The sequence below is a fragment of the Phyllostomus hastatus genome, unplaced genomic scaffold (assembly GCF_019186645.2).
Source record: "Phyllostomus hastatus isolate PE091 unplaced genomic scaffold, TTU_PhHast_1.1 phas_scaffold_60, whole genome shotgun sequence".
Lineage (NCBI taxonomy): Eukaryota > Metazoa > Chordata > Mammalia > Chiroptera > Phyllostomidae > Phyllostomus > Phyllostomus hastatus.
The window spans coordinates 14,294,067-14,303,888 of NW_025334038.1; positions in this window are offsets into that span (position 1 = coordinate 14,294,067).

A 9,822-nucleotide genomic window follows, 5' to 3' on the forward strand; every position below is an offset into this window, starting at 1 on the left:
GAAAATTTTAAATTTCAGATAATTCTGTATGGTTACTTTAGGAATCCGAGTTTTTAATGTCATCACACAGACCTCCTCTGAGCTTGTCCAGTTTGGTATGTGGCCCCTTTTTATCCATGCATCCCCCTTTTGGTCATAAGTCAATCCAAAGGATGCATTGATGACCAAACTTTTGGTTGGATAATGAGGTCTCACAGTGCTAGGAAGGCTCGTTTCTAGGAAGTTTCAGCGTCAGCATCCATTTTGCTGAATGATGAACCATTGGGGATGGGGCAAAACAGTAACCTTAGATTGAAGTATAGGTTGAATTTTCTCCAGAATGAAAGGTATGGAAATGGAAGGCAGTCAGTTCTTATGGGCCTTTATTAAGAAAAATACTCTGGATCCCTTCTAACTTATGAGCTATTACAATCCAGATTCTGTTTCCTGTCTCACTTTTCTATATTTTACATCTAGTATAACATTTATTTACAGTTTCATAATCTGACCATGAGATGTGTTTCTATTTACTCTTGAGGCAGGAGATAGTCAGGAAGGAGGAAACTCTGGAAGTTAAGATAAAGTACAATACAGGAGAGACACCCTATTCTAAGACCAGTTGTTTCCGCTTTCTGGAACAGAGCTGAATCCTGGTGAATCATGAATGCACTTGTGCAGAAGATGCTACATGACCCCTGCTTCATTATAATAACATTATAATAAATTAACATTGTGAGACCCCCTTCTCCAGTGGCCAGTCAGGGAAAATCATGGGAGACCACATGTGCAATAGCTTTAAAATAATACAACTACTTGTACATGTGTAATAAAAGCCTGCCAAAACTATCCAGGAAATATCCACCCTATAAGAATAGAATCCCTCCAGTCCCTGAAGCCAGTCTCTGCTGCTAGTTGGCCTACTCCCACATTCCATGGAGTGTACTATTGCTTAATACATCTGCTCTCACTTTCCCTGCTATGAACTCTCTGTGTGTTTGGTTTAATTTTTTGTCTGTGATCACCAAGAAGCTGCTTACCTATGCCCACTTGTGACACTATGTATTGGGAACTGTCCTACCTGGTTTCAGGAGCTGTAACCCCGCCAACAGGCTAAAAGGCCCCACGGCTAGGGGACCTTGGAACCATAAGCCACTAAGGAGACAAAACTTATCCTCCCAGCAGGGGCATAACCTCTGACCCCTTTACTTCACCCTGCTTGGCACCTGGAGGGTGGCTGGATAGTCAGTTATGGGTAAGATTTCTCAAGGAAGGAACAACCAACCTAAGACAGGCACAGTCATGAAAGGGCCATCAGGGAAGGATTTAGGGGATTGTAGAGGAGAGACAAAAGACCCTCACCCCTTGGCTTTGTCATAGCCTGAGTCCTCATTTTATCTATAAAAAGTCTCCTAATGCCTTGGCTGCCTTACTTTCCCGACCTGATTCAGGCCTGAAACAGTGCCGAAGGGAGGTGCAGCCCTGTGCTGGAACCAGTGATTCCTGGCAGGGAGGGCAATCAGTCCTAAGAAAGAATGCATAAAGTCCTGTGAAACCTGCTTTGCTAAGAACTTCCTAAATTTAAATGTTAAGGATCCAAGCACAAAATGAGTTTATTTCCCAAGGTTTTACAGCCAACTGGCATCACCCTGTCTACCAGACCCTGACTCAAAAGGATCCCCATGATCCAAGAAATTTTATCTGTAAACCATACCCCTTTCTTTTATATGCATCCCTATGCGAGCTAAACTCAAAAGCTCATTGAAAGTGAGGCTCAAGACCTTTCTCCTCTGAGAGACTGGTCAGCCTTTCCTCCCCATGCAGATCATGTCTTGGTAGACTTATTCTCATCCGTGGTGGCCAGGAGAGCTCTGCTGGATAAAGCTCCCCCAGAACTATGGCCAATTTATTTCTCATTGGAAGCACTCGAGTGCTGTTATTAATTTGATTTTCTATAGTTGTGAAATTGGAATCTGTAACCTTAAGTTTTAATCCAGGCCAATGCTGTAGGAATGCAATGTTATGAATTATAATTACCATCTAAAAAATTCCAGAGGCCAGGAGGACAATAAGAGTTTTATAAGTAATTTTCTCTATGACTTGGCAGCAGCTATAGAAGATGATGTTTTTTAGTCATTTCAGCTTCTATATGAATTAATGTATATAGTAGTCTTGGTTGCTTTGGGGGTAAGCACATTCAGGACAAACTATCTCCTTTTAGCTTCGTAAAAATACATATATATCTTTCCTTCCTCTTTCAATAGCATTTCTTCTATATTTCAAAGCAAGTTATAAAAGAGTATTATATAAAAGAGTAAGTTATGTTATACACCTTCAACAATTAACAGCTGGGCTGCAGACACAAGGTTTGAGAAAATCCTAAAGAAAGTACAACTGTTATTATTGTTAATATTACCAGACAGGTAAAGATAATCAAACAAATAATGTTTAACATTAATTTGTAAGTACACCAGCCTTGATGTTTTGGGATAGCTATCTATCTCTAGGGTCAGTGGCTTCTCATACTTGGGAAGTCTTTGGTCCCCACTGTAGGTGGAGGAGAGCATCAGGGATAGGAGCAAATGTCCATTTTCAGTTAAACAACCATTAAAGTCCCTTCCAACAATGTCAGAGAGAGAGTCCCTAGTTAACATCTTTTCCAATGGACAGAATCTCCTGGTTGTAAGTTGTAATTGAAATCTCTTTCTCCCAGGAGCACACTGTGAAGTGTTACTAATTTATTAGTGCCTATAAGCTGGTTAATGAGCCCTTGATAATAATGCAGAATGTCTCCTTTTATTAAAGTTGATTCATATGTCCTTTCATCTAGATTCATAGTGCAGCTAGTGACTATTTCATAGGGAGAAATGCTATGTTTCCCATAGATTTCTGGTTGAGGAGTACTGTTAGCAAACAACAATTGGGGTGCTGCTGCCTGCTGCCACCCTCCAAGCAAAATTCCAGAGGCAAAGTTTTGGTGATAAAGGAAAGCAGTCTTTATTCAAAAGCTTTGGTTTTGTAATAACAGCTTTCCACATGCATTAGTCAGTCAAAGCTATCAATTAAGGCTAAATTAACACCCGAGTTCTCCTTTCATTGCCCCTGTTAGTTTTTAATTATCCTATTTCTATAGGGCTAGTTTACAAACTAAAACAACATATGATACAAAAGCTACACATTTTGGGAATGGCAGACTTCTACCTTAGAGGTCATACCCTCTAGAACACCCAAAGAAGGATAACCCTCTGCCATTCTCTACCAGGTAAGCCTGATCCTAAGCTGTACCCTGAGTTCCTTTCCATCCAAAACACCTTCTGTTTGGAAATGTAGGAAGCTGCAGCATGAGCATCCAGGCATCCTCAAGGAAGAGAGCCCACAAGTGAGCCAGAGAGCCAGTCCTCTTTTATTTCCATGCACTCTGGAGGCATTCAGCTTCTCAGCCAATCCCATCCTAGCCTGACTGTCATTGCCTTGGCAAACTCCTCCTATAGCACCTCCCTAATTCTACCCAGTGATTTGATCAGATTTCTCTGTATCAGTGCTATCAGGAGAGTTTTGGCCAAAGGAGATTAAAAATTTCTGAATATTTACCTAGTTGAGTTTTAATTGTACTACCTCTATGTTCTACCAATCCAGAAAACTAGGAGTGATAGGTGTTAATGTGGTCAATGACACATGCTGTGAAAGAATTCACAAAGAGAAGAAAGTATGGAGAGTAAAGATCTTATTCACTCTCCAAGAAAGGAGAGAGGCATGGTGTGGGGCAATATGCTAGCACTGAGGGGTCGGGGCTTTGAGTTTTTATTGGATTATAATTGGATTAAAAAAAGGATTGCTGTTGTGTGGTCCCTGGGCTGTTGGAGCCACTGTAACAGAGGAGGTTTTGGGTGGTTTTGCATCAGCTGTGGTTTGCTCCGATGTTATCATTTGCCTGCGGCTATAGGGGGCAGTTAGTCATGTCCTGTTCTTGCTTTCCAGAAATTTCCAGTCCTGAGGACATAAGCTTAAAGAGCAAGTTGGCAGTCACATTCAACAAGGTCATAGGCCTCCTAGGCAAATGGTGCCATAATCGAAAACAGTACCTGCTTTATCCTTTCAATAGGCACAATAAAAATACTGTAGAATAGGCCAAATATTACTAATGGATTACATTGTTTGATAATAAATGTGTTTCTCAGTCACTAACTCAGAGGGAACTCCCCAATTGGGAATTAATTAATTTTTAAAATAATTTACCTATCGTAAAAGCTATTGTTATCCTGTATTGCTATATTGAGGCAAGAGAATGCCTCAACCCCTGCAAAATTATAACTAGTACATTTTTTTCTATACCTCAGTGGATATAAATGAAGTGGGAAATGTCCTTGGGACTGATGGAATGATTTATATTTGGACAGAGTATCTGCTATATACTTTATGAGCTACAGCAGGAGAAATATTGTTTACTCCATGAAATCATCTTTTAGGACCCTAATGATTTAGCTCATGTACATGTTCAAGTATATGTAATTAACCTCCTATAGGTAACATTGGTTTCTGATTGGTAATATTGGTTCCAAGTCATATCTGTTTACCTGGGATAGAGATTTGTGGCAGACACTGGCCAGCAGTATCCATCTGTCCTGCAGATGCTCATCAAAACACAAGAAAAACATACACAGAGACAACCAAGTCCTGTGGGGAAATCGGAACAGAATGGCCACTCTCTCTAGTAGGGAGCACCCCGTATCCATTCCCAAGCAGATTTTTATTGAGAATACAGACTTAGTTTGTGGATTCACAGTCTGGCAGAAAAGATCAAAAGAAGTAGGTGACTTACAAAGGTGCAGACAGAACCCCCGCTGTGGTTCTGGGCAGAGTTTGGAGTTTTAACATATTGCTTAAAGGCCTAGTTTTGGTTTCCTGTCTGTGCCTTCATATTCTAATTTAATAACATCCTCCAGCAAGCAGATCTCACAGGATCTTGCATATTCTGTGTCCCAGGCCTGATTACCCCCGGGTTCTGCCATTTCTGGTCTGGGCTGCACCGCCCCTGCTATTTCCGCAGGCCTGAGTCAACAGAGAAGACAAAGGCAGCCAGGAGACTTGGATTTCTCACTTCTAAGAACAAGGACTCAGGCTTTGACAAAGCCAAGGGGACAGCGGTTGATGTTCATCACCCCTTCATTTCCACAGCTCTGAGTCTCTTCCCAGAGGCCTCCTTGTGATCATGCCTGTCTTAGGAAATTCTCTCCATGGGAAATCTTACCCGTCATTGGCTAACTGATTAAGCTTAGGAGGTCAGGCACAGAACAGGCAGCATTCATGCCAGGGAAATAAGTTTTGTCTCCTTAGTGGCTCCTGGTCTGGAGGTCTCTCACTCAGCCTAAGTTATGGGGGGTTACAGCTTCCTGAGACCAGGCAGTGCGGTCCCCAACAGAGATTCCCCCTTTTTCTTGCCATATACTCTTTTTCCTCTTCAGCTGTCCATCACAACTATAAAAGAGAGAATTTTATTGATTTAATAGGAAGCAAGGAGCATTATCAGGTCTGGATAATTTGCCTGTTTAATGTTTCCTGTCTAGCTGCAGCATCAGCTAAATAATTTCCTTTTGCTTCCATGGTGGCAGATTTAAAATGCCCTGGAATTTGATAATCACCAATTGTTTCAATTTCTGTATGACATCTAATAATTTTACAATCTACTTTCCATTATTTATGGGCTTCCCTAAGAAAGTTAAGAAGCCTCACTCCTTCAACAGTATTCTAAAGTTATGAGCTACACCAAAGGCATAGCTATTATCAGTGTAAATATTGGCTATTTGAGCTTTGGCCAAATGACAAGACTGAATCAGAAAAATTAATTAGATTTATTGGGAAGATCTTATTTGGGAGAAAAAAGAACTTTTAATTACGTCCACCATGGAAGTCATTACATTCATCTTGATAACATTCGGTCTATCTTTCAAAGGTTCATCTGTAAACCAAATTTAATCAGCAATATCAAGAAGTTTCCTATAAACCATTCCTAGGAAGAAGAAGGTGGTCAGGTCAATTTGACTTTAATAAAACATATATAGGCTGGGTCATTAGTGAATATTTGGAATCCAATTGCAACAATATCCAGTCATACTCAGGAATCCTCTAAGCTGTTTTCTTGTTTTTGGAAAAGGAAAACATTGGATTCCTCTGAGTCTTTCATGGTTAATTAGTTTCTCATCTTTATTTTTTAAAGACTTATTTGTTTATTTTTAGAGAGAGGAGGAGGAGGGGAGAAAAAGAGAGGGGGAAACATTGACATGCAAGAGAAACATTGACAGATTTCCTCATGAGCCCCCATCCGGCAACTGAGCCTACAACTTAGGCATGTACCCTGACTGGGAATTGACCTTTTCCTTTGTGGGATGATGCCCAACCAACTGAGCCACACCATCAAGGCAGTAGCCCATGTTTAAATATTGGATAACCAAAGTATTTTACTTGGGGTAAACAGAATCAGAGCTTGTTTTTTTATCTCTTTTGTCCCTTTGTAAATAGTTGTTGTAATAAATAAATCATGTCTTTTGGGAAGTCTGGTAATTTCCTAGAACATAAACTAAGTTATCTGCATATTAGATCAGTGTGGAATGTCTAGAAAATTTAACATCATTTGAATCAGCTTTTAGTATCTAAGGCAATAGGTGGGACTCTGTATATCCTTGGAGCATTACTGTCCAAGTAAACTTTTAACCTTCCCAGATGAATGCAAAAAGGTATACAAATAGAACATCATTATAATTATTTGTTATTATAGTATTTATTATTATTATTATAGGTATTATTATTGTTGTTGTTATTATTATTTTGAAAAAGCTTCCAATGCAATTTCAAGCATCTAAAATTAGTTTAGAGTTATGGCCAAGACAGAGGCATAAGGTGGAAACCCTATGCTTTCTTGCACACCCAAAAGGAAGATAACAACTAATCTAAAACAATAAACAACCAGAAGTGCCATAAAATCAAACTTCATGGAACTCTGACAATGAAGGAATTAAGGAAACATTCAACCAGGCAGGTAGGAAGCAAAAGCACAGCTGGGTGGGCAGAGGAGACCCATGGCAAAGAGGCAGACCTCACAAGCAAGGCAGGGTTGGCTGAACTGGAAACTAAGACTGAAAGCTAGCTGTAAACTATGGTAAGGGTTGCCACAGTGGGAGAAAATCCCAGTCTCATATGAGAGTTCATTGGAAACTGGGGCTAGAACTGAGCAAGCAAACAGCATTGTTTCCTCTCTGACCCCTTCCCCACAGACAGCAACACAATGCCAAAAAGAGTGTTGCCCTGCCCTGGTAAATACCTAGGGCCCTGCCCCCTTGCAATATAACAGCTGCGCTGAGACAAAGAAATATGGCCCAAATGAAAGAACAGATCAAAGCTCCAGAGAAAGAGCTAAGCAAAGGAGAAAGCCAACCTATCTGATGGGGACTTCAAAACTCTGGTAATCAAGATGCTCACAGAAATGGTTGAGAATGGTCACAAAATGAAGCAACAAATGAAGGATACCCAAAGTGAAATAAAGCAAAATATTCAGGGAACCAACAGTGACAGGAAGGAAACCAGTACTCAAATCAACACTTTGGAACAAAAGGAAGAAATAAATATCCAACCAGAAAAGAATGAAGAAACAAGATTTCAAAAAAAAAAATGAGGAAAGGCTTAGGAACCTTTAGGACAGCTTTAAATATTTCAACATCTGAATCATAGGGGTGCTTGAAGAAGAACAAGAGCAAGAAATTGAAATCTTATTTGAACAAATAATGAAGGAAAACTTCCCCAACCTGGCAAAGGAAATAGACTTCCAGGAATTCCAGGAAATCTAGAGACTCCCAAAGAAATTGGACCCAAAGAGGAACACACCAAGTCACACCATCATTAAGTTACCCAAGATTGAAGATAAAGAGAGAATCTTAAAAGCAGCAAAGAACAGGAGAAAGTTACCTCCGAAGGAGTTCCCATAAACCATCAGCTCATTTCTCAAAAGAAACCTTGCATGCAAGAAGGGACTGGAAATAAGTATTCCAGGTAATGAAAGGCAAGGACCTACCATATTTTTCATACTACAACATGCACTCCTCCCCCAAACTTGGGAGGAATGATGGTTGTTAATGCTGCTGTTGAGTTCTGTTTACATTTCCATTGGTGAAATATTATGTTATTTATGTTATTAAATATTTTACCATATTTTTTGCTTCAAAATTTTTTTCCCTATTTTCCTCCTCTAAAACCTAGATGCGTCTTATGGTCCAAAAATATGGTACATCCAAGATTGCTCAATCCAGCAAAGCTATCATTTAGAATGGAAGGGCAGATAAAGTGCTTCCCAGATAAGGTAAAGTTAAAGGAGTTCATCATCACCAAGCTCTTATTATATGAAATGTTAAAAAGACCTGGCTGGTGTAGCTCAGTGGATTCAGTGCAGCCTGAAAACCAAAGTGTCACCTGTTCAATTCCCAGTCAAGGCACATGCACAGGTTGTGGGCCAGGTCTCTAGTGGGGGCCATGTGAGAGGCAACCAGACATTGATGTTTCTCTCCCTCACTCTCTCCATCTCTTTCCCTCTCTCTAAAAACAAACAAACAAACAAAAGGAATGTTAAAGGGACTTATATAAGAAATAGAAGATCAAAAACTATAACAGTAAAATGACAACAAACTCACAACTAACAACAACTGAGCCTCAAAAAAAAAAAGAGAAACAAAAACTAAGCAAACAACTAGAACAGGAACAGAATCAGAGAAATGGACATCACATGGAGGGTTTTCAGTAGGGAAAAGGAGGGGAGGAATAGGGGAGAAGGTAAAGGGAATAAGAAGCATAATCAGTAGGCATAAAATAGACAGGGAGAGGTTAAGAAAATGCAAAAATCAAAAAACTTATATATACAACCCATGGACATGAATGAGGGGTGTGGGTAATGCTGGATGGTTGGGGATGCAGGACAAAAGGGGAATAAAGGCAGAAAGTTGGGAAAACATGAACAATAAAACACCTTTATTTATTAATTATTTTGCTGTTCAATTACGATTGTCTGCATTTCCCTCCACTGCTCACCCCCACCCTAGACAAACCCCCCTCCCTTGCTTCCACCCTCCCCCTTAGATTTACCCATGTGCGCTCTACATTAGTTACTAAAATCCCTTCCCCCCATTATCCCCTACCACCTCCCCTCTGCTTACTGTCAGATTATTCTTACTTTTAGTGTCTCTGGTTATATTTTGCTTCCTTTTTTCTTTTGTTGATTATGTTCCAGTTAAACATGAGATCATACAGTATTTGTCCCCCACCACCTGATTTATTTACCTTAGCATAATGCTCTCCAGTACCATACATGCTGTTCCAAAAGGTAGGAGCTCCTTCTTTCTCTCTGCTATGTAGTATTCCATTGTGTAAATGTACCATAGCTTTTAGATCACCACAATTATTTATGGGCATGTAGGCTGTTTCTAGCACTTGGCTATTGTAAATTGTGCTGCTATGAACATTGGGGTGCATAGGTTCTTTTGGATGGGTGTTTCAGGGTTCTTAGGGTAAAATCCCAGGAGTGAACTTGCTGGGTCAAAAGGCAGTTCCATTTTTAGTTTTCTGAGAAAAGTCCATGCTGTTTTCCACAGTGGCTGCAGCAGTCTGCATTCCCACCAACAGGGAAGTAGGTTCCCTTTTCTGCACATCCTCTCCAACACTTGTTTTCTTTTGTGATGATTTGTCTTGATTTGTTTGTGATAGCCATTCTTTTGGGTGTGAAGTGGCATCTCCTTGTGTTTTTAATTTGCATCTCTCTGATAGCTAGTGATACTGAGCACCTTTTCATAAGTCTCTGGGCCCTCTGTC